The sequence below is a fragment of the Canis lupus genome, chromosome 9 (genome assembly GCF_048164855.1).
Source record: "Canis lupus baileyi chromosome 9, mCanLup2.hap1, whole genome shotgun sequence".
Lineage (NCBI taxonomy): Eukaryota > Metazoa > Chordata > Mammalia > Carnivora > Canidae > Canis > Canis lupus.
Genome location: NC_132846.1, coordinates 39,607,200 through 39,633,320, shown reverse-complemented (window position 1 = coordinate 39,633,320; position 26,121 = coordinate 39,607,200). Strand labels below are relative to the sequence as shown.

At 39.2% G+C, this 26,121-nt stretch overlaps 1 protein-coding gene and 1 long non-coding RNA gene across 14 annotated transcripts in view; one reads left to right on the top strand and one right to left on the bottom strand.

The window, feature by feature from the left end:
* Nucleotides 1-13,364, bottom strand: part of LOC140640078 (uncharacterized) — a 71,297-nt gene extending 57,933 nt beyond the window's left edge. For 3 of the 5 annotated variants that reach the window (XR_012036736.1, XR_012036734.1, XR_012036735.1), the window contains exon 1: nucleotides 11,930-13,364. This is a non-coding gene — a long non-coding RNA (uncharacterized lncRNA). Of the gene's footprint in view, nucleotides 1-11,874 lie in introns of all 5 variants that reach the window. The other 2 variants (XR_012036737.1, XR_012036738.1) reach the window with 2 other exon arrangements.
* The window catches only part of WDR89 (WD repeat domain 89), a 35,772-nt gene continuing 21,815 nt past the window's right edge, over nucleotides 12,165-26,121 (top strand). For 3 of the 9 annotated variants that reach the window (XM_072838875.1, XM_072838877.1, XM_072838874.1), the window contains exons 1-2: nucleotides 12,165-12,371; nucleotides 24,057-24,134. The gene's annotated coding sequence lies outside the window, so the exon portion shown is untranslated. Of the gene's footprint in view, nucleotides 12,372-12,394; nucleotides 12,893-24,056; nucleotides 24,135-26,121 lie in introns of those variants that run through there. The other 6 variants (XM_072838872.1, XM_072838879.1, XM_072838878.1 and 3 more) reach the window with 6 other exon arrangements.

The window sequence follows — 26,121 nt, the reverse complement described above, 5'->3', positions numbered from 1 at the left end:
ATATTGGGCATAGAGCTTACAAAAAAAAATTAAGTCTATAGTTTTAAAAAAGACATAATATGGGATGCCTGGGTGGCCCAGAGGTTGAGCATCGGCCTTTAGCTCAGGGAATGATCCTGGAGTCCCAGGATCCAGTCCCACATTAGGTTCCCTGCATGGATCCTGCTCCTCCCTCTGCCTGTGTCTCCGCCTCTCTCTGTGTCTCTCATGAATAAATAAATAAAATATAAATAAATAAATAAATGACATAATACTAAAAGGCTCACAATTCTAACAGTAGTTCCCTGTTCTACTCCCAGTCCCTTTTACCAGGCAACTATCCTTTTTTTTTTTTTTTTTCCAGGCAACTATCCTAAACTCTTAGCTATTTACCCAAATTTACAGCTATATATATTTTTAAAAGATTTTATTTATTTGACAGAGAGAGCAAGAGCGAGCGAGAAAGCACAAGCAGGGGGAGCAGCAAGCAGAAGAGAGGGAGAAGCAGGCTCTCCACTGAACACAGAGCCCGATGTGGGGCTCGATCTCAGGACTCTGGGATCATGACCTGAGTTGAAGGCAGACGTTTGACTGACTGAGACACCCAGGCGTCCCTGCAGCCATATTTCTAAACAATGCTCTTAAGGGTTATTTTTAAATTAATTTTAGATATTGACTTCCCACCATGGTGGAGGAGGACTTCATTCTGCTAAGGCCCTCATTTTCATGGACACTCTTTAGATATTCTCCATAGGCCTCGGATACTGACATTTCACAATAACATAACTTTTTCTACCTTTTATTTTTTTTAAGAAGGCTCCAAGCCCAGCATGGAGCCCAACGCAGGGCTTGAACTCCCAACCATGAGATCAAGAACTGAGCTGAGATGAAGAGTTGGATACTTGGGGTGCCTGGGTGGCTCAGTCGGTTAAGTATCTGCCTTCAGCTCAAGTCATGATCTCTGGGTCCTGGGATGGAACCCCACATGAGGGTTCCCTGTTAAGTGGAGAGTCCGCTTCTCCCTCTCCCTCTGCCTCTGCCTCCACCCCCCATGCTCTCTCTCAAATAAATACATGAAATATTAAAAAAAAAAAGTTGGACGCTTAACCAACTAAGCCACCCCGGCACCCCTACGATAATATACTTTAGTTATGTGTTCTCATTCACTCTTTGGGAGGCATAATAAAGATACATGTCCTTCTGAACTAGGGCATGGTTTTGTATTATTTCTTTGATAAATACCTGTCTTCTTTTTTCTGTACCTCATATTAACTGAACCTTGTGAATTCTTTAAAAATTGTTTTCTTCTGGGGACACCTGGGTGGCTCAGCGATTAAGCGTCTGCCTTTGGCTTAGGGTGTGATTCCAGGATCCCGGATCAAGTCCCACATTGGGCTCCTTCCATGGAGCCTGCTTCTCCTTCTGCCTAGGTCTCTGCCTCTCTCTCTTTTTCTCTCTCATGAATAAATAAAATCTTAAAAAAAAAAAAAGGAAAAATTTGTTTTCTTCTGAAGACAAAAACCATGATTTCATTCATATGTGGCATTTAAGAAACAAAAGAACAAGGGGGAAAAAAAAGAAACCAAAAAACAGACTCAACTACGGAGAAGAAACTGATGGTTACCAGACAGGAGGTGGGTGGAGGGATGGGTGAAACAGGTGATGGAGATTAAGGAGAGCACTTGTGGTGATGTATGGAAGTGATGAATCACTATATGGTATACCTGAAACTAATGTAACATTGTTAACTATGCTGGAATTAAAGTTAAAAAAACTCAACAAAAATATTTTTTCTTCTATTTTCCATCTCTTTGCTTTTTATTCTGAGAATCTTTTCATTTTTAAGAACTCTTTCTTGTTAACTAGTAACATTACATTTTATGTACGTATAAAATATACATCTAATATATATGTTGTATATACGTTTCACACACATAATATTATATCTACATATAATGTGTACCAAACTGTTTCTTGTAACTGCTATGTGTAATTAGATATTATATTATATACAATTACATATATAATTACATATAACATTTATCACTTAATAGGCTTGACATATACAAGTATCTTTTATCTCTTTTATGAATACACTCTTTATAATTATTTTGGGCACCTAAGTGGTTCTGTCAGTTGAGTGACCGACTCTTGATTTTGACTCAGGTCATGATAATAGGGTCATGAAATGGAGCTCCACCACGGTGGGCTCTGTGCTCAGCAAGAGTCCGCTCTCAAGATTCCCCCTCTCCCTTTGCCCCTCCCCCTGCTCATGCATGCACGTGCTCTAATAAACCAATCAATCTTAAAAAAAAAAATTATTTTAAAGTTTTCCCTACATTGACCCTATTTTCTCCAGGCCCTGTTTAGTTTTTGTTGGAAGTTTTCCCCCAATGTCTGGAATCTGGTGGTCTGTTCATTTTTAGGGTTGAGGATCTATGGGATGGGAAAGGAGAGCTGGGATTCCAATGACAGACTTTTGGTACTAGGTCTAATGCCATCTTGTGGACTTGGTACCTATAAGTATTGACTCTCTGAGGGATTTTTTAGAGTTAACTATTTTGTTTTTCATTAACATTTCTGATTTTTGTTCCTTCAACTCTGAGTTCCTTCATTGTGCTAAATCAAGTATCACTCTTCCATTCAATTTCCATCTTCTATAAATTTATTAAAATCTCTTTTCGGGATGCCTGGGTGGCTCAGTGGTTAAGCATCTGCCTTTGGCTCAGGGCATAATCCTAAAGTCTCGGGATCAAGTCCCACACTGGGCTCCCTGCGTGGAGCCTGCTTCTCCCTCTGCCTATGTCTCTGCCTCTCTGTGTCTCTCATGAATAAATAAATAAAATCTTAAAAAAAAAAAAAAAACCCAAGTTAGGTGAAAAGATTACTTAAAAAAAAGAAATGAACAAAATGGAGTAAATCAATGGGTAGTCAGAGTTACTGGAAAAGTGTTTTATAGAATGGAAGAGACACAAAATAAACTAAGGATATAATTGATTCAAGGCTTCAGAGGACATGTGCATGGGCAGAGATCAACCTCAGAAAGAAGGGTACTCCTGAGCCTCCCAGAATCTCCTTCTAGCAACCTCTGCTCCCCTTAAAACACACATAGAAAACAACCTGCCACATAAGGAGTTTTTTTTTTTTTTTTTTGTCTTGCACTGGGACTTGTCTCTTTCTTTTTCCCTTTTCCACCAGTTTGACCTACAGGAAACAATAACTCTTTGTAACAAATATCCCAAAATATGAATTATTCAGTCCAGAACAACACGAAGGAGGCTTCATCAGAAGAGTGCAAGGTTGGCTTTGGCATTCCTAGTTCCTGTCCTCATTGAAGTCTCTCCATCAGTATGGGGTAAAGAGGTATCTCCCATGTTCTCTGGTCATCCACCAGACAATTGTTGTATAAAATAACCACGTGTATGTGTGCACAGACACCTCCCAAGGACTCTATACTCAGAAGTATATACTCTATATACTCTAAACAAGAGTTAATACAGCGCTATTCTATCACTCTCTATCCTCTCAGCTTGCCCTATTTTTCTTCAAAGACCATGGCTGACTTCCAGTGGATTTACAATAGCATGGCTACATCAATTGCTATAATACTGAAATATTCTACATCTTTGTTAGCAAAGAAGTAACTGCTGCCCCAGATCCTGATGCATCCCCTCCTTTTGCTATCCTAGCATCTCCCAGACCTTCCCATGATTCAGCAACGAAAGGCCTAACACCAGCCCCAATGAGGCTAAGGCTGGTCCATGTTCAAACTTAGGGTAGGTGGGAGTAGGGAGGGAAAGCTTCTACACTAATACTTTATTGGGAAGTTCAATGTCGAAGAAGCTGGAGTGAGCAGGAAAGGGAAGGCAGGGAAGGAAGAGAGAAAATACAAGGGGATGTGAAACCATACCAAGTATCACAGGCTGACCATACCAGAGTTAAATATTTGAATATTCACCATACCCGTATTAAATATTTGACTATTCTACCCTGCATAGTACTTATATTTAGCTGAAATTACATTATATACTTTTTAATATAAATTATAGATATTTGTCTGCTAACTAGAAAATAAGTTGTATGAAGGCAAGGACTTCTTTTTAATATTATATCTTCAGGACCTAAAATATACCGGGCATACAGTAGTGAGCAATGATATTTGTTCAATGAATGAATCATTTCATATTAAGGAGAAACATTTTTGGGACACCTGGGTGGCTTAGAGGTTGAGTGTCTGTCTGCCTTTGCCTCAGGGCATGATCCCAGAGTCCCAGGATCTAGTCCCACATCGGGCTCCCTGAGGGGAGCCTGCTTCTCCCTCTGCCTATGTCTCTGCCTCTCTGTGTCTCTCATGAATAAATAAATAAAATCTTAAAAAAAAAAAAAAAAAAGAGAGAGAAACATTTTCTAAATAAACACATTTTATGTAAATTCCTAGCCATAACAGATGTAGCTTTTTATATTATTTTTGCAGAGTGGTTTCTGTTCCTCATTTTATACCCTCCAGTTTCCTTTTTTTTTTTTTTTTTAAGATTTTATTTATTTATTCATGAGAAACAGAGAGAGAGAGGGGTAGAGACACAGGCAGAGGGAGAAGCAGGCTCCACACAGGAAGCCCCATGTGGAACTGGACTCCGGGTCTCCAAGATCAGGCCCTGGGCCGAAGGCGGTGCTAAACTGCTGAGCCACCCAGGCTGCCCTACCCTCCAGTTTCCTAATCATGCCCAGAGGCCTCCTAGTTCATAAGAAATGACCACAGTGGGGACCATTTCATGTTAGAGTCATCTATCTACCTTTAAGTCTGCCATCTGTCTACTCGAAAACATAGTAAAACTTTGAAATCTTTGCTTTTCCTTATCTTAGCTCATCAAATAGGCAGGCAAGGCATCTATACGGCAAGGGACAGAGATCTGTTTTCTTCTGCCCAGAACTTTCTCCCAGGGGTGGAGAGCAAAGGTTATTATTTATCCCACTTACATTTGTATTTATGATATTTTTCCTTTTTTTTTTTTTTTTAAGTTTTTATTTAAATTCCAGTTAGGTAACATACAGTGTAATAGTAGTTTCAGGTGCAGAATTCAGTGATTCAACACTTCCAATATAACACCTGGTGCTCATCACGAGTGCATTCCTTAATCAACACCCCCTATTTCCTCCCTCCCCCACACACCTCCCTTCTGGTAACCATCAGTTTGTTCTCCAGAGTTAAGAGCCTGTTTCTTGGTTTGCCTGTCTCTCCAAACCCTTCATTTGTTTGTTTTGTTCCTTAAATTCCACATATGAGTGAAATCATATGGCATTTGTCTTTCTCTGACTTATTTTGCTTAGCATAATTATGATTTTTGCTTTTTGAAAGAGACAGTTTTCTTTTCATTGATCAAGCTGCTCTAAGTAGTAGTCAAATAAGTTTTTTGAAATGTAGTTTTTTTAACGTGTAAAATTTATGGGAAAAATTATTATATGCCACAAGTTTCTGTGGGAAATGATTATCAGAAAGTCACTTAAAAAAAAAGTAATTACTTTTGTAGTAAAAACCAACAACTATCAAGTACCTATATTCAAGATTTGAATTCAAAGGTGAGAAAATGCTAATTAACTACATTAATATATTCATGACTGAGACTTAATCTACTTACTGTTCCTTTTCTCTTCTAACATTTCACTTCATCAGCCTGAGAGTAATCATCTGTAATCATCTGTAATCATCTAATTACAAACTTATTCAAGCTGCTGACTCTCACTGTGAACTTTATCTCCTTCATCATTACCACATATTTTTTAAAATGAAGAAAACACGACTTTGTTGCAATATGATATTATTATTGCTTAGATATTAAGACTGCTGGCAATCACAAACAGATCTATCTTTATAATGTTCGGCACAACTTAGGATATTGTATTATCTAGCAGGGAAATTTAATATAATGCTTAGAAAATGAAATCCAACCTTTACCTAAATAATTTCTAGATAGAAGTGGAGAGAGAGTAAATAGGCAAATCCAATAAGTAAATCCAAAAAGATGTAGACAATAAGTACAAACACCATTGCTATTTGACTATGAGGGGCTAAAAGTTCCAGAAACTCTACAAAAGAAAACAGAAGGCTTTCACATTTCTTTTACGGCTCAAATAGATTTTGTATTTTTTTAAAGATTTTATTTATTTATTCATGAGAGACACACAGAGAGAGAGAAAGCAAGAGAGAGGCAGAGACACAGGCAGATGGAGAAGCAGGCTCCATGCAGGGAGCCTCACACAGGACTCGATCCCAGGTCTCCAGGATCAGGCCCTGGGCCAAAGGTGGCACTAAACCACTGAGCCACTCAGGCTGCCCTAGATTTTGTATTATACCATCACATACATCAGTTGGAAATCACATAAAAATCCTAAGATTAAGGGGCACCTGGGGAGCTCAGTGGTTGAGCATCTGCCTTCAGCTCAGGTTGTGATCCTGGAGCCCTGGATCAAGTCCTGCATTGGACTCCCCGCAGGAAGCCTGCTTCTCCCTCTGCCTATGTCTCTTCCTCTCTCCGTGTCTCTCATAAATAAATAAAAATCTTAAAAAATAAACAAAATAAAATATCTGCCTATTGAGGTTATGTTTGGAGAAAAAAAAACACTTATCATTTAGAGATACAAAAAGATACACAAAATGATGTCGGGGATAGAGTATGTGACAGGAATGTGGGCCCAAGCATAGATATAAATAAGTTTAGCCATCAGTTAAAGTTGGGCAATAGGGTCATATACCTAAGGGTTTGTAATACCACTTTTTCTACTTTTTAGTATGATGGAACTTTCCCAAACTGAACAGTTTTTAAAAGTAAGTAACTTGAAAAGCAGAATTAGTATAAATTGGATGCAAGGAGGCAGAAAAAGAGGATGTAAATATGTAGTGGCATTCACCTTAGCAATTTAATAACGAACTCTTGCTATGCCCATTTAGAGCTAATCTTGCCATAAGCTCCAAAGCACTTTGCATGCATGGGCAAATATGCACTTTCATATCTTATTAAAGAAAAAAGTGAATTTGTTTTATAGCAATTAAGACAACAAGCTGTTTGTTTCAGTCCTTACTTCTTTACTTCTCTGGATAAAATAAACTATAATCCTAATTCTTTTTTTTTTTTTTTATAATCCTAATTCTTAAATAAAAGACCAAAAGACTAGTTTGTCAAATACTCTGGCATTTTTCTCTTCTCCTCTTCATCCACTTAGTATGCTATTTTACTATTTGTTCATTCTTTTTTTTTTTTTAATTTTTATTTATTATTTATGATCATCACAGAGAGAGAGGCAGAGAGAGAAGCAGGCTCCATGCACCGGGAGCCCGACGTGGGATTCAATCCCAGGTCTCCAGGATCCCGCCCTGGGCCAAAGGCAGGCGCCAAACCGCTGCGCCACCCAGGGATCCCTGTTCATTCTTTTTAACTTTAAAGTGGCAGGAAGAGAAAGGGCTTAAACTAGTCAATTCACTTTAAGCAACCCTGTCAAGAGGTTTTCAGGCAGGAGGTGCTGTTTTTGATGAACTTAATTATGTGTTCCGACACTGGTCTGCCTCTTTTCCAACTTTTGTCAGTCTAAACTAAAAAGAGTAATAGTAAAGTCCATCTTAAAACTGAGGTAAAATACCACCAGTGAAAAAAGTTTGTCAGGTATAAACTGGCATAAAGTAGCTGGCACCTGTCACAGAATGCCCTCACTACCACCCACCCTATGGCTTCATTGGCAGTCTTGACATTTTCAAAACCTCCAGAGCTTTCCAGGAAGTACTTCTTACATGGAAAAGCATGCTTGCCTAGGCATAGGTCTTATGTATTATTGGGAAACCTTCAAGTTCCCAAGCTCTGGGATTCGAGAGTTGGACAAAGGAATATGGTACTTCGGAATGAAGCCAGAGGCTTCAAATGCAAGCTCTTAGGCCAAGGTCTCAAGGACTAGACAGGCAAATGAGGCAGGGAGTTATAGAAGCAGGCTGGAATGAAGTTTTAAAGTAGGGCTGTTCTTTTTAGATGTATTTTACAGGAAGTAGTAAATGGGATTGGTTTGTGCATTGTATATGCTTATACTAATCCATCCCCACAAATAGAAGACACGATGTCAAATACGGTTCTCTGGAATGACTTCCAAGCCTGACACCTCCCCCCCTCCCCGGCCCTCTACTCTCAAATGAATGATTTGAAGTTCTTCATCTACGTGTTGCTGTGAAGGCATTTTGTAAATGTAATTAACATTCATAATCACTAAACTTTAAATAAAAATTATCCTGGCAAAAAAAAAAAAAAATTAACCTGGGTGGGCCTGATTCAATTGGTTGAAAGGCCTTAAGAGCTAAACTGAAGTTTTCCAGAAGAAATTCTGCCTGTGGACTACAACTTCAGCTTATGCCTGAGTTCCAGCTTGATTCAACCTGGGTGGGCCTGATTCAATTGGTTGAAAGGCCTTAAGAGCTAAACTGAAGTTTTCCAGAAGAAATTCTGCCTGTGGACTACAACTTCAGCTTATGCCTGAGAGTTCCAGCTTGCCCATCCTGAGAACCAGCATTACAATTTTCAGACTTGCCCCTAGCCATCCCCCAAAATTGTGCAAGTCAGTTCTTTACAAAAAAAATTTCTTTTTTTTTTTAAGAGGGAGCGAGGGAGAGCAAGCTCAAGTGAGGAGGCTTGGGGGGGGTGGGTGGCTGTGGGAAAGAGATAATCTTAAGCAGGCTCCATGCCCAGCACAGAGCCAACATGGGACTCAATCCCAGGACCCTGAGATCATGACCTGAGCTAAAATCAAGAGTCAGACAACCAAATGCGCCACTCAATTGCCCTGCAAAAAATTCTTTTTTTTTTTTTTTTAAGATTTTATTTATTCATGAGAGACACACAGAGAGAGGCAGAGACATAGGCAGAGGGAGAAGCAGGCTCCCCTCAGGGAGCCCGATGTGGGACTCCATCCCAGGACCCTGGGATCATGACCTGAGCCAAAGGTAGATGCTCAACCACTGAGCCACCCAGGTGCCCCCCAAAATTCTTTTTTTTTTCCGCCAAAATTCTTAATATATATTTCCTACTGGTTCTGTTTCTCTGATTGAGCCGTAATACAGTGATTGAACATGAGTATTTCTAAGAATGATGTACAATTTGGATTTTGTGTTTTAATTGCAAATACAAATACTTTTGCGTGTATATAGGAGAGTCTCTCTGGAGGTATACATATATACTTGTTATCTTTTTGAGTAGGCCTGACCTTGGGCTCCCATGTCCTCCCTTGTACTGTGCAGTTCTGGTAAGAATGCTAAGTTAGTTTAACCATATCTAATTGGGTTCCTCATCCTTGACTATCCCCAGGTGATTGGTTACTCTAGCCTGTTTTTAGTAACTTCCCATCCACTGACCCCCACACCCTGCTCATTGGCTATAAATTCCTACTTGTGTATTCAGAGTTGAGTTCAATCTCTCTCCCCTATTATCAAATTTGCCACAGTAGCTCCCATGCATAAAGTCTGTCTTTAATAAGTACCATGAATAATTTTTTAACACTTCCAGACTATTTTGCTCACAAATGTTTTACCATTCACTCTAAATTAGATAGCTAGATTTCAAGAAATTTATACTGTTATATCATGTGCACAATCTTTTAAAACACAAAAATGGAAAGAAAAATGTTGCCATTAAAAAATAAATACAGGGGATCCCTGGGTGGCTCAGCGGTTTGGCGCCTGCCTTTGGCCCAGGGTGCAATCCTGGGGTCCCGGGATCGAGTTCCGCGTTGGGCTCCCTGCATGGAGCCTGCTTCTCCCTCTGCCTGTGTCTCTGCCTCTCTCTCTTTCTCTATGTCTATCATGAATAAATAAATAAATAAATCTTTTAAAACAAGTTAACTTTAAAAAATAAAAATAAAAAATACAAACAGGAGTTGTAATATTCTCTTTCTGCATCTCAAGACTCACATTGCAGTTAACTAATTTTCAGACCTTAACCTATTTCCCAGTAGATATAAAAGTGATTCCAAGGTTCACATCTTAAAAGGCATCATGGTATCCCTTTCAATTTCTATTTTTAAATTCTGAGCAAATAACTATTTAAGGTTTTTCTCTTTAAGTGGAACATTTTAGGAGCTTCCAAAAGAGTGAGCACTTAGGACAATTAACACAGATTAGTCAAATGTGCTCATGATTCTGCTAAACACTGCTAACCACAGTAGTGATCTTGACATCTGCAGTTTTTAATGCTTTTTAAAATTCTTTTAAGATTTTATTTATTTACTTGACAGAGACAGAAGGGAGCACAAGCAGGGGGAGCAGCAGGCAGAGAGAGACATTAAAACTGATAATTCTAAATTTTTGCCTCGGGGTGACTTTTGTATTCATAGATTTCCTTAATACATCAATTAGTATATTAAAAGGAGAGATAGTGGTGATTACACCTAGTATGGCTCTTCATTTATTGAAAATAAAAACAAATAGTATCTTCTATGTTTCCTTTACAACCTGACACCTTCTCTTGTCATTTAGAAAGACACAAAAATCATAAAAATAACTCGATTTTTTTTCATCAAAAATGCAGTAATTCCAAGCATCAATCATAATAGCAGTTTTTGCTTGGCTTTAATCCTATAAAATTTACTTAATTTCATATCCAGAACATAGAACTATTATATATCACAAGTCATTTTTTTCCTACACTAATAAAACAGTTTGCATTACATATTAAATAGGCAAAAATTGACGAGAGGGAAAAGACCACTCAGGAAAAACTTCTGGTGTATACAAATTGATTTCTACTTTTGCCAAACACATAAGTGATAAAATATTACTAAATGGGCTCAGAGAACTAAAAGTTCACGATGCAAGGAAGGTGGGGAAACCGGCCTTAAAGAAACATGTTCCCAGAAAGGCTGAAAATGGAGTTCATGATACAATCTTGAATAATACACAACGCGTGTAACCTGAGATTGGTCACGCATGACATTTTAACTACAGCACTATCTTCCTGTCAAGACAGCGGCCAATTTTGCTCCTTGTCCTAACAACCCCTGATCTAGGTAAGCAGCTGCTACCCACGCCAAAGTATATATACAACTGCTAAATTTATTTATTTTATTTTTTTATTATTATTTTTTATTTATTTATGACAGTCACACAGAGAGAGAGAGAGAGAGAGAGAGAGAGAGGCAGAGACATAGGCAGAGGGAGAAGCAGGCTCCATGCACCGAGAGCCCGACGTGGGATTCGATCCCGGGTCTCCAGGATCGCGCCCTGGGCCAAAGGCAGGCGCCAAACCGCTGCGCCACCCAGGGATCCCACAACTGCTAAATTTAGAGCACTTTCCAAATATTCTCGAATGTACACTAATTTGAAAATCAAAGACCGTTTTGTGTTAATAGCAAAAATTTTACAAACCAAGAATCTTACTACAGCTGAGTACCGTATTTACGGAATATCTAGCACAACGCGTCCGACACAAGTTATAAAATGCTTGAAACACTATCTTCATAAACACATAATGAAGTCTTTTCGGTTTCCCTAAAGTGTCCTTTGGCTTTATCGGTGCTGATCAGCGAAAAGATAAAAAAGCGCAACGAACGCTTCAAAACCACAGTAAACGTCAGCGGGTGTTAGCAATAACCAAGAACTCAGTAGCGACAATTTCATTTAAAGTGACAGGACCTGAGCGTCTGGACTACAAATCCCAGAGTGCCCTGGGGCGCAGGCGGGGCTACTTTCAAATTGATAGCTTTTTCAGCCAATGATACAGCCACACACAAAAAAGGGCATTAAGGACTGTTTTCCTAGCGTTCCATCACTGAAGTCCTATTTGGAAGTTCTGAGAGTAAGTGGACGTTGAAACATCCTATTAAGTATTTCTTACTCGCGGTAGATGCTTCTTAGCCACCACAATTCTGTACCTGAATTTGGCTCTCAGTGGAAGCTTACCGCGTCTAAGAGCAAAAATGAACTCACGTTGCCTAACGTCAACGGAAGGATTCAGTCGGCCGAGGAAGAGGCGGAACCCGCTTTATTCTCGCCCTTTATTGGCCACGCAGCCAGGGGACGCAAGCGTCCGTCACAACCAATGAGTCGCGGAGACCTCCGTTAACCAAACGTAGAAAGGGTCGGTCCTGTGCGACGCTTTACGTACACTGGGTTACGCAGGCGCAGACGCCCTGCTCTCGTCCAATCCGGAGCGAGGCTGGCTCCCGGCCGGGCGTCGCTCCTCCTCCCCCTTCCCTTTCGCACCGGTCTCCACCCAGAGGGGGCCGCCTCTCTGCGGCCGGCCAATGCTCTGCATCTTCCTTTGCGCGTTTGCCCTATCGGAGAGGTAGGGGTGGAGTTCCGGGCGTCCGCCGCGCACCGAGGCTGAGCTCGCGTTTCTTCCCGCGCGCGTTGCGGGCTTGCGGTTGAGGTATAACTCGCAGGGTCGGGTGGGGCTCGTGGTCGGGATGGGTCGTTCCCTGGGCGGACGGCCACGGTGCGGCTTGAGCCTAGGAGGCCGTCGTCGCTGATCCTCTGGCGGGAGGACCTGTGAGGGACGTGGGGAGCGGCCGGGCGGAGGCGGCCACGTGTTGGGGCTTCTGGGGCCGGGGTGCGAGCCCCTGGGCCACATCCGCGCAGGCTCTGCCCCGCGGCCCTCCCGCGGGCTGGGTTGTGGTGTCGTTGTCGCCGGCCCCACTCTGCGTCCTGGTCACGTCTCTGTACAAGGGAGGGAAGCGCCCACCGCCCAGAGTTCGAGGAAGGGTATAGTACCCAGGACCTGGGCTTGTTTCTCTCCCGCAGCTCGCATTTTTCTTAGGTCTTGAGTTTGTTCCTTTTCGGGGTCAGAAAGCAAACTTTGATTTGGGAGGCGACGTGCTGTAATAATAGGATGCATACTGTGAGATCAGCCGTGCCAAGGACCTGACGTGTACTCACACCGCAACCTAAAGGGTAGGGACTATTACCGTCCTCGTTTTCACGTGAAGAAACAGACTGCTTGGTAACTCCTCCACATGTTGTCTTCAGCTTGTCTCCTTAAACTTGAGCGTGGCATTTGGTTTCCAAAGACCTGAAAGTAAAATATGCTATTAAAGGGGCGCCTGGGAGGCTCAGTCAGTTAAGAGTGCCTTCGGCCCAGCTGCTCCCCTTCCTGGCTCTCTCTCTCTGGCTCGCTCGCTCTCGAATAAATAAAATCTTTTTTTTTTTTTTTAAGATTATTTATTTATTCATGACAGAGAGAGAGGCAGAGACATAGAGGGAGGAGCAGGCTCCATGCGGGGAGCCCGACGCGGGACTCGATCCCGATCCCCGGGTCTCCAGGGTCACGCCCTGGGCTGAAGGCGGCGCTAAACCGCCGGGCCACCCGGGCTGCCCTCGAATAAATAACATCTTTTAAAGGAATACGCTATTAAATTGCAAGATGTTGCAAGTTTCTTTCGTGTTTTCTTTCCTAACTTGACGTTATTTTAGAGGTTAAAACAACGTACTTATAAGTGAATTGATATTATCGACGTAAACTCATCATAGTAGGAGACCTTGGACCAGGAACCATTTCCTTCCTAACCTTTACCTGGGCAAGTCAGCCTCTGAGCCCCAGCTTCCTCAACTGCAGAATTGAAATCAATACCAGACATGACTACATGAATACTTCCTAGAGTTGTAAGGATCAAAACGAGAGAGTGGATAGAATGTATAAATTACTGATGTTTACTACCTGGGTGTCCTTGCTTCTTCAAACTCTTTCCCCTGAGGCCAGACAAGTGTTAAATAGCATAGGTAGCATAGATAGGTAATTTTATATATGTAGTTTTATATATTCTATTTATACAAAACTGGTAATATGCAGCCTAGTACCATGTATGAACTACCTTTTTTTTTTAAGAGTTTTTTTTTTCCCATATAATCTGCCATGTTTTCATCCTGCTGAGTTTTCAGCCTACATAAATCATTTACGTAGCATTTCATTAGGAATGGGAAGGCCATTGAGAGAAGCCAGGATGCTTTCAACCAAATTTTCCATCATCTGGCTTGATGAATAACACTTCCAATATGAGGTGTCAGTGATGTTCTTCAACATCCACAAACGATGATGTTAGCAGGGGCTCTGGTTGCATCACTTCAGCTCTACAACTTTATAACCCCTGCCTGAAGAGCTTCCACCAGTGACTTGACCGATTTACAGATATTTATTATCTTATTGAAAGACATGATAAAGTATATGCCCCAACAGCCAGATGGAAGAGATGCATAGAGCAAGGTATGCCAAGAGGGTATAAGCTTCCATGCCCTCTTTAGGCATGCTTGTCTCCTCAGTCTGCACTTGTTGACCAGTTTGGAAGCTCCCAAAATACTCTTAAGCCTAGATGGCCCCCTTATCTATTTATCAAGGGTTCAGGACAGTGTTTCCTGTAAACAGAAATGTTAGTCATATGATTTGTATTACAGACTGATGTAGATAGCATAAAGCAAAAGTAGCCCAGCTCACATAACTACTTTTCTGAGTTCTGGTTCCTACTGGAAGCTCTGAAGAGAAGATTCATTTCCTTGCTTTTTTCAGCTTCTGCTGGCTGCATGTATTCCTTGGTTTCTGGTGCCCTCATCTTCCAAGCATATCACTCCTATCTCTGCTTCCATCATCACACTGTCTTTTCTGTAGTCAGCCTCTGCCTTCCTCTTATGCAGGCAGTTGTGCTTCAATTTAGGTTCCACCTAGATAATCTAAAATAATCTCTCCATCTCAAGATGTTAATTACAAAAACTCCTTTTCATGTAGGGAAACATTCATAGGAATTAGGATTGAGATATCTTCAGGGGCCATCTTGTAGCTTACTACAAACGGTATAAAGAAGGGTAAAGTAGATCCTATTCCAGTGCAGTTTAAAGTCTGATCAGGGGGCAGCCCCAGTGGCTCAGCGGTTTAAGCGCCGCCTTCAGCCCAGGGCGTGATCCTGGAGACTTGGGATGGAGTCCCACGTCGGACTCCCTGCATGGAGCCTGCTTCTCCCTCTGCCTGTGTCTCTGCCTCTCTCTCTGTGTGTCTCTCATGAATAAATAAATAAAATCTTAAAATAATAAAGTGATCAGCTGTGCATTAACATTTTAGAATAGCAAAATTTCTTTGAGTTCTAATCTACTTTAAAAATTCATGTGACTGGGCAGCCCTGGTGGCTCAGCGGTTTAGCGGCGCCTTCAGCCCAGTGTGTGATCCTGGAGACCTGGGATCGAGTCCCACATCAGGCTTCCTGCATGGAGCCTGCTTCTCCCTCTGCCTGTGTCTCTGCTTCAGTCTCTCCTCTCTGTGTATTCTCATGAATAAATAAATAAAATCTTAAAAAAAAAAAATTCATGTGACTTTTGTATTCAACTTCACAATATGCCCGTATTTGATACTCTTCTGAATTATCACATTATAACGTTACTGTTCTAGGGATTTAGACTGTTTGTGGCTTCTTATAATAGCCAGTTTACTATAGTCATAAGTGTGTGCCCTAGTTTAAGAAGTGTGACCTCAAATGATGGGGATTCATTATAAGGAAGCCATTTAAGTAACCAGATAAAGACTTTGGGTCTCCTTGCTCCTAAGGCTAAAATATGCACTAGGCTTCATGGAGTACTGGATTGACAATCCCTCATCATTGATACTCTCCAATTCTCCCAGCAAGACAGTATCTCTGATCAAGTTTTTGTTATATTTTCAGAAAATAACCCAACTGTTGTGCTTATGTCTATCTGGAAATCATAATTAGGAGACAGGATCTGAAGAGTTGAGTTTGTTAACCATTTGGTTTGGATATGTTGGAATAAGATTATGAAAAAGAGCCTAACTCTGAGTAGGTATCCAGTAGGTGAGAACTATTCAGTAAAGATCTCTGGTTTTTGTATGAAGTTGGAAGAAGTATATATGGGACATTTATATGGGCCAGGCCTGGAAGTGACCTACGTTACTTTTTCTCATGCTGCTTGGGCTAGAACTCTGACACAGAGCCACATCTAACGAATGTCTAGTTGTGTGCCTCACTGGTGATCTGCTGATGAGTTAGTGTCTGCTACGATGGGCAGTACTTAACCAGCTGCTTAAGATTTGTTCTCTACCCTTAATTTCCAGCCTTCGCCCTGTGAACTCTCCATGGTATGCAAATACCTCTAGACAGCCTTCTTGAATAAAGTCCTTTTTTTAGCTGGCTCCAAACCAATGCTATCATCAGGTCCACAGGAAAAAGTTTCACATCCTTGGCCCTGACCAATTCTGGTTGTACAGGCCAATAACAATGTAATGCAGCCATTTTTCTTTGTTTTCTTTGAGCAGTTAGCCAGCAGCATCTTAGACTTTTGTCAGGCATGGATGGATCCTTATATCCATGGTATCCAGGAGACCAGATCAAGGTCTGAGTTTGAACTATTCATGCTTGGTAAAATGGGAATGAGGAAAAATTCTACAATATTTTTTCACAAATTATCTTCTTCCAAAGAAAATCTTATTTCAATTTCTTTACGTTGGTGCTTTTATTTCCTCAAAATGGAGGTCAAACTAATGGTTGCAAAACTAGTTTTAGGTCATCTTTGTGAGTCCAGTGTGGACAATCTGCCACGTGATAAAGGGATATGAAAGTATAGTATGCAGTTTATAGGCTACAAAGTACTGTTTATTGGTTTTTGTAACTGATTTTTTTTTTTAAATCTTCATCTTTGATTTTTGTTTTTAACTCTTGAAAAATAAATACGTTTTAGGGTCACATTATTTTGCATTTAAGCATTTAAAATTGTATTAAAAAATAAAATTGTATTCACCTAGTTTTTTTTACTCAAGATTTTAATTTTGGGGATGCCTGGGTGACTCCACGGTTTGGCGCCTGCCTTTGGCTCAGGGTGTGATCCTGGAGTCCCGGATCGAGTCCCACGTCGGGCTCCCTGCATGGAGCCTGCTTCTCCCTCTGCCTGTGTCTCTGCCTCTCTCTCTCCCTCTCTCTCTCTCTCTCATGAATAAATAAATAAAATCTTAAAAAAAAAAGATTTTAATTTTAATTCCAGGATAGTTAACATATAGTTTCAAGTGTACAATATAGTGATTCAACAATTCTATCCTCCGTGCTCATCATGATAAGTGTATGGATTAACTTAGCTCTAAGTACTGATTTTTTTTTTCTTGAATTCATCATTTTAGCTAGATAAATTGTACATCATACAAAAGGATTTTATTTTTTAATTTATTTTTTTACAAAAAGATTTTAAACAAAACTCTTAACATTTTAAGGATCGTAACCTTAATTATGTATTCTTTATTTTCCAGATTTCTTGGCTAAGCATTAAATGTTTTGAAACAACTTGAAAAGTATAAAGCATAAAATTGTTGGCAGCACCATGTGATAGAAGAAGTACTTGGAGTCAGATTTTTCTATCTAAATCATACAAAATGTTTAACTTTCTGGACTTTAGTTTACTTATTTGTAAGATAAGAATACTACTACTTCTCCTTTCACAGTTGTGAAAATCTGATAAAATGACAAATACCATAGTCCTTTGCAAAATGTGATTCTTTTATTAAGGTCATATTAAGGATCTATTGTACCTTTTTTTTCTTAAAGATTTACTGATTTATTTGAGAGAGAGTGAAGATAGTATGAGGCGGGGAGGAACAGGGGGAAAAGAAGCAGGCTTCTTGCTGAGCAGTACTCTGGAATCATGACTTGAACTGAAGGCAGTCACTTGACCGACTGAGCTACCTAGGGGCCCCTATCTTTGTACCTTTAAAAGGTTCAAATTTAGCATTAATTCTGTTGTGAACTCCGTTAGTCCATGTGATTTTTTTTTTTTAAAAGCTCTACCCAGTTTTTGGCTCTTCATAAATTGACTAGACCAAAAAAATGATAATCCTTTCTAGCAAGTCTTTTAATTTAATGTTAATATTAATCTCCAAATGTCATTGCTTTGATAACAATACAGTTTTGTAGGAAAATTAAAGGAAACTTCTTCCAAAGACTAATAAGCTTAGTGTGCCATTATAATTAAAACTATTTTCCTGATAATGTAGATTACTTGTTTATCATGTCCGTTAAAATATTCCTTTTACATGTTCTTTAGTGTTAGTATGTATACTGATAAGTGATGCCTCTGTTCTCTTTGTGGGCTTCATTATGATCATTATTACTTTTTGGCTTTTTGAAAAGGAGTTTCACCATTCCTTTTTTTTTTTTTTTTTTTCTTAAAACCTTTTATTTTGAAATAATCTTATATCTACAAAGTAGTTGTGAGGAGTTCCCATAAATACTTTGCAAAACTTCCCCTGGGATCCCTGGGTGGCGCAGCGGTTTAGCACCTGCCTTTGGCCCAGGGCGCAATCCTGGAGACCCGGGATCGAGTCCCACGTCGGGCTCCCGGTGCATGGAGCCTGCTTCTCCCTCTGCCTATGTCTCTGCCTCTCTCTCTCTCTGTGACTATCATAAATAAATTAAAAAAAAAAAAAAACTTTCCCTAATATTACTATCTCCCATAACTATGGTGCATTTGTCAACACTGAAAAATTAACATTGATATGATACTATTAACTACACTTTATTTGGATTCACCAGTTTTTCCACTAAGAATTTCACTATTCCTTGAACTGTAGCAGAAATAGTTTTTAAACCAAACTGCCTGGAGTACTGGCTGCAATTACTAGCTCTGTAATCATGAGCTATTTACAGGTAACCATTCTGTGCTTCCCTTGTCTCCTCTATGAAATGGGATAATTATAAGTACTTCATAGGCTATTATGAGAATTAAATGGGTACATATTCGTGAAATGCTTCAAACAGTGCCTGACAAACCCTATTAAGTAAATTCCTTTCTCTAGGGCACCTGGGTGACACAGTCAAGTATAGGTTACTTGGTTTCAGCCCAGGTGGCGATCTCAGAGTCCTGAGTTTGAGCCCCAGGAAATTGAGCCCTGCATTGGGCTCCTCACTAACTGTGGAGTCAGCTTGAGATTCTCTGTCCCTCCCCCACTCCTGCTCATGCTTGCTCCTGCTCTCTCTCTCCCTAAAATAAATAAATCTTAAAAAAAATTCCTGTCTCTGATTTTATTCAATATCATCCATTGAGTATGACTGTGAAATAATAGAACCAGAAAAGCCTAGGTTATGGCTTCTATTTTAAATTTAGTGTCTTATAGGGGATAATATTTTGCATTTTTTTAACCTTGTAAATGCTTAGAAGTTTGCATGTTCAGGCAACTAAAAGTTATGCTGGACTTCACATCATTTGATATTGCTTTTTATCTTAAATCTCTGCTGGTATTAAGACTTTCCACGTGTATATGCTTTAAATATTTTAACTGTATGTTGCTTGGTTGTGTGAATGACATTGATTCATTTAATGCAGATGAGAATTTTAATAACAACTTTACATTTGAATGGCCACTTAAAAATGCTTTGTAAAATATGTCTTTTATATCATTTGAGGGTCAGTATAAGAAAAAATTAAAGAGTGTGGGCTCTAAAATCAGATTTCTGTTCTGGTCCCTGCTATGCACTGTGAGCCAAGTGATCTTTGGCAAATCACCTGCCTTTTCTAAGCCTCACTTTCCTAATCATAAAACAATATATAAGGTACCGTAAAGGCCATCCAGAGAATTAAACGAGATAAATGTATATAAAGCATTTAGAACACTACCTTGCATACAGCTAGGGTTCAATATATCTTAGTTACTATTAATATCGTTGATGGATACATGAGAGCCAGTAAGTAGAACAAATGGAAACATGAGGAAACCAAGATTCAGATCAGATTCAGTGATTTACTGAAAGTCATGTGGAAAACAAAAATATCCCTCTCACTTTCAGTGCAGATCTTTCCCCATAATCCTTTAGCTTACTCATATTGACCAAATCCAGCCCAAAGACATGTTCCTTTATTTCCCATTGTGTTTCTAGTTCTTGGCTGCTTGTCAGAGTATTTTCAACTTGGTTCTTACTCTATAAGAGTCTTTCTCTTTCTTCATGAATTCTACAGCCTTGTATTACTTGGGCTTTTAATTTGTTAGCATGAGTAACAGGCATCTGTTTTTCAATAACGGAATAAAGAATAGATATTGAAGCTAAAATTTTCATAAAGGCTAGTTGTTTTAAACTAGTGATTAGCCTATTACTGATTTGTATTTAATGTAGCATTAGCCTATTATTAATTAGTATTTAATGTAGCACCAAATTATTTTTATGAAGCTACTTTATTTCCTCCAAACTCTCCCCTCTTTTCCCTGAGATTGTAAAATCAAATTGGACTTTTTCTTAGGAATTGAGAAAGGAGTTTGAGAATCACACAAGTCCCCTGAGCCATTCAAAAAATAGGAATACAATTTATGAATCATCAGGTTTTTAGAAATTATTGAATGATTACAATGTGGATGTATCCTTTTTTGGCATCAAAATCATGTTTATATTGTATAAGCAGAGCACATAATATTTACTGCATTATTCTGGAAATTTGAGGTAATTTGATCATATTTATTTATTTATTTATTTATTTATTTATTTATTTATTTATGATAGTCACACACAGAGAGAGAGAGAGAGGCAGAGACACAGGCAGAGGGAGAAGCAGGCTCTATGCACCGGGAGCCTGACGTGGGACTCGATCCTGGGTCTCCAGGATCGCGCCCTGGGCCAAAGGCAGGCGCTAAACCGCTGTGCCACCCAGGGATCCCAATTTGATCATATTTTGTGAAAGAACAGCATTTGAACAAATTGTTTAATTCCAGAATTTGGGTGTGTAGAACTCTTATTAAATCACATTCACACCAGCAGGTCTTTATTGAATGCTTTCTGCCTAGAGGGTCCTGTGTAAGATGGTAAACTGATACTCCCAAATCCAAACCTTTCTCTTAGATTCCTCAGTTCTGCCTTCATGGTGTTTTCTATGACTATGGAGGTTGATATGAATCACCCCAAAACTGATATGAATCACCCCAAAACATGGATGTCATGGATATCAATATTGATAATGCTTGATTTATTTATTTATTTATTTTTCTTTATTTCTTTACTTTCTCCAGAAAAGTGGATGGCTGTCTTTCTGGCTTGATTTGTATGTGTGTGTGTTTTCTGTCTTTGTCATTGCTTTATGTATTTGTGTAGTTTCTATCTTTGACACTTTGTCTTCCTCTATGGAGTGTGTGTGTGTTTTAATTTGTTTATTCATGAGAGACACAGAGAGGCAGAGGCATAGGCAGAGGGAGAGAAGCAGGCTCCATGTAGGGAGCCCGATGTGGGACTTGATCCTGGAATTCCAGGATCATGTCCTGAGCCCAAGGCAGATGCTCAGCCACTCAACTGCTGAGCCACCCAGGTGACCCCTTTATGGAGTGTGTTTTATGTGTTTTTTTTTTTATACACCTCTCCAGGAAGTAGGATTTGTGAGATAGGCTATAAAGTTAGCCTCAAGCTGGTAGAAGATTGATACTAGAGAATTGGAAAACATGGTGTTTTCCTTAAGAAATTTAATTTATACTCTATAGTAGAAAGAAATATATGTAAAATATAACTAGAGAAAAATATTTCAATGTATTTAGTATGTGATTACTGCTATATAAATAACAATATTTTGGCATTCAGAATAAGTAGAAATTGCTTTAGGATGGGTTAAGAAAATTTTTATAGTACTAGTAGAATTTGAGCTAGATCTTGAAGCATGGGTAGGATCTAGAAACTCAAGAAGATAATGTAGAATTCTTGGAGAGAGTAGCAGTCTTTTTTGCTGTTTTATTGTGGGGAAAATATTTTATCCATTAAAATATTGCTATGTCTGGGGTTGCTATAAAATATAGTGTGTGATTCACATCCTCGAACAACTGCAGCCCATGTAGAAACAACAAAAGAATGTATATGCTTTATGAAAGTATTTAGTTTTATGTCCTTAAGAAATGTTCGTGAAATCACACATTTGCTTTTATTTTCCACTTCATGTCATGCTGAATATCAGTACTTTTTACAATGTGAAATTAATTCCTAAGAACAAAACTTTTTTATATGATTTTTCTCTTGTGGGAAGTAAGAATTTGTCCTGTTCTTGCCATCTTTTTCCAGGAATTAGATGTTATATCAAGTATTTCCTGTCCTGTTTTAAGTCAAGGCTATACAAGAGACCATTGCAGTGGAGATGAGATGTAATGAACAACTGGAGGAGGATAATAGCAGGGTGGACAGTGATGAGATAGATATGTGGGTGATTTTCAAGGTAGCCTTTATTGGCTAGTTGCATCTTGTCTATTGACTTTCTTTAATCAAAGATTATTCTGAGATGTTGAGCCTAGATGACCGAGAAGATTGTATAGTTAACAGAGATGAAGAATACAGGTATTTGAGTTATATTTTGCGTATATTTAATTTGAAGTTTTGACAGCATGTTCAGGGGTAGAGGTCTAGGCAGACATTAGGAATATGGGGTTGAAATTTTGAAGAGCGATCACAATTGAGGGTAAAAACCTAGAATTTCACAAAGAGGTGATAATTTATTTTGCCTGGGGAAGAGAAGAAAGAACAACTAGGAAAAATTCAATCTCTGTTATCATGGTTAACAGAAATTTCAATAATTACTAGTAAGTTAAAGCATCTTTTTGTTTAGACTTTCTAGTTAAGTCCTGAATGATTTTTTTCCCCCATTCTCTTAATTTTTGGATCTCTTGCTAGATGGCAGTAGTAGTTAATTACAAGGGCAAGGAAGGCAAGTATTGAAAGAGTTTGATAGCTTAAGTCTAAGCTCAACATTTTCATATGTTTAATAAACTTATAATTGACAGTATATTATTTCCAATCCTTTCTGTCCTTCACATCAGATCTATAAAGTAAGTGTGAAATTTTTTTTCTCTTCATATCCGGCTTTTTGCAGGACGGTTCAAGAATTATGCCTTTTGTTGGTTATTTCTCTGATATCAGGATCTCACTCTGTTCAGAAGAGAGGAAATGAGTTTAGAATTTAACTAGATTCTGATCTTACAATGTGGCACAAAGTAGTTAAAGAGAATTCATCTGTCCTACTGTATGTTTACACAAGTATAAAGCTATAAATATTTATGCTTAGGGGTTTTGCCATTATTTTGATTTCTCTTTCAGCAGATCCCTTTTGGACATTCACCCAATTTAGAGTATTAAATAGTGAATCTACTTCAGAATGTAAAGGAAAGTATCTTTATCCAATTATAAATATTTATAAAATATTGCCTGATTGTGTGAGATATGTTGACATGATTGCAAGATACCCAGTGTCAGGATAACACTGGTTAACAGTGGAAATTTAAAGAATTATTACCAAATCTGTGACTAATAAAGCAGACTCCAAAAATCAATTTTAAAAATCCTAGACTTTCCATAGTGTTGAATCTACTCAGGTGGCTTTATTTATTTATTAAAGATTTATTTATTTGAAGGAGACCAAGAGTACACCTCACATGTGTGAGACGGAGGAGAGGCAGAGAGAGAGACAGAATTTGAAGCAGACTCAGCACAGATTGGGGGGCCTAACTCGGGGCTCAATCTCCTGACTCTGAGATCATGACCTGAGCTGAAACCAAGCTGGGTGCTTAACTGACTCAGCCATCCAGGTGCCCCCACTTGGGTGGCTTTTAATTCCATGTTCATAAATGGTGTAAACAGGGACTTGTCTCTGTTGGTCGAAAGAACCCACATAGAATGGGAGATAGTGTGTACTCCTGGCTGTCAATCTGGATAATCAATTAGCTTGCACCATAGAACGTGACAGCAGAAAAAAGACAACTAAGATTTTGAGTTTTTACCTTTAACAAATAGAAATTCCAAATCCATCTTACCAGACTATATCATTATTGCAAAAAAACCTGGCCATTAGAAAATGGATTGCTAGAAATTGATATAGGAGCTACACTATCAGTACACAACTCCCCTACAATTAAAGAGTCTTTTCCTTTAAATAATACATATATTCAAATAGTGGGAGTACAGAGTCTTAAACCACAATATGTGCCTATTTCTCAGCCCCTGTATTTTTACCAAACCTTTGCAAGTGAATTACCCATTTCTCCTCAGTGATTTAGTTCCCATACATTTAGGAAGAGATTTCCTGGAGAAAACTAATATTGCCTTTTTTTTTTTTTTTTTTTTTTCTCAAAAAGGCAAATAGCCCTTGAGTTTGAATCCACCACTCAGGAAAATTCAACCCCCATTGTCTTTACTCACATTCTGCAAACCAAGTAAGTCTGAACTTTGTATATTTGGATTCATCCCCACTATTAATCCTGATAACCTGAACTTTGAGAAGAATCCTCAACAGACATAGAATTGGTAGTGCCCCTCCCACTAAGACCCAGATTGACCTCTCAGAAAACTCTCCCAAGAAAAAACAATACCCTGTAAATAAACCTTACAGGGCATAAGACTTATTAATAGAGGACTCTATAGGGCTCAAAGACTCATCATCCCTTGCAACTGTTTCTTGTAATATCCTATTTTGCCCATAAAAAATCCAATGGCTGAGGATAGAGATTTGTCTAAGATCTAGGGCAATAAATAACAACATAAATCCCTGCTATTATCCAGTCATCCTTAATCCCCACATGCTATTGGTATCTGTCCCTATTGGAAGCATATTTTTTTACTCTAGTTGACTTATGGAGTGGATTTTTTTAAGGTCCTTGTTAATAGGGATAGTGTTTTTTTTGCCTTTACCTGGGAAGGACAAGAACATACCTGGACAATCATACCTCAAGGGCTTTATTGAGAGTCTTCTCACAAGTTTTAAAGGCTGGCTTAAATGACAAATTCTTTGGAGGCTCTATTACTGTAATATATGGCTGATTTTCTTATTTGCTTCCTCTCCCAAGACTTCTCACAGAAAGAGAGTTTACCTCTTGAAACTCTAAGCCATTAAAGGACATAAGGTCTCAAAAGGCAATTTACCCAAACTGAGGTTCAATATTTAGAACATTTATTTATTTACTTATCTTAAGAGATGTCAATTCATTTATATGAGAGAGAGGTAGCGAGACCAAGCATGAGCAGGGAGGAGAGGGACAAGCAGGCTCCCCTTTAGTAGAGAACCCAACTCGGGGCTCAATCCCAGGACCCTGGGATCATGACCTGAGTCAAAGGCCAATGCTTAACCAACTGAGCTACCCAGACACCCCCATTAGGGCATTTAATCTCGTTTTTTAAGACTATAACTAGATCCTGTTAAGCTTTGAGGCATTTTAAACTTTCCAAACCCTAAAACCAAATGTCACTTCCAGAGTTTTCTTGGGCTAGCTGGTTTTGTAATTGGATCCCAAATTTCTCCTTAATGGTTCAGCCCCCTGTATTCCACATATACCCTTGGGATAATCAAGATAGTTTGGTCTTTAAGACCTTGAAGGAAAGCTAAATAAACCTGACCTGAAACACCCAAATTATCAGCTACCCTTTTCCTTTTTGTCGGAAAGGGAAGGGAACACCCTCACGGTACTTAGTAAAAACATAAGGGCTATCACTGACTTCTAAGTTACTACAACCAAAAATTAGATCCAGGAGCCTGAAAATATCCCTCCATACCTTACAGCTGTATCTGCTACTGCCGCTTCAGTATGGCTATGAAAGAGCTTACTTCTGTTAAGGCACTCCCACATTCACACCACACATAACACCTTTCAGCAAGCTGTCTAAACTATGAAATTCTCATATGAACTATCTTTTATATCACTCTTATTGAAAAAACAGGAGTTTTAAATTTTAATTACTTAAAATTTTGTTTTCTGGTATGTAGTTTTTGTTTTTAAGTTATTTATTTTAGTAATCTGTACACCACATTTGAGACTTGAACTCATGACCCTGAGATCAAGAGTTGCATGCTCTTCTGACTGAGCCAGCCAGGCAGCCCTGGTACATACTTTTTGTATTCTAAGAAATATCCACCTAACTTAGAGTCATAGGTTCCCTATTTTTTCCCAGAAATTTTGTACTTCATGCTCTCACATGTTGGTCTATGGTCAATTTTTTTTTTTAAGGTTTTATTATTTATTTGAGAGAGTGAGAGAGAGAGATCACAAACGGTAGGGAAGGGCAGAGAGAGAAACAGGCTTCCTGCTGAGCAGGGAGCCTGATGTGGGGCTCAGTCCCAGGACCCTGGCATCATGACCTGAGCGAAAGGCCGACATTCAACTGACTGAGCCACCCAGGCACCTAGGTCTATGATCAATTTTGAGTGAA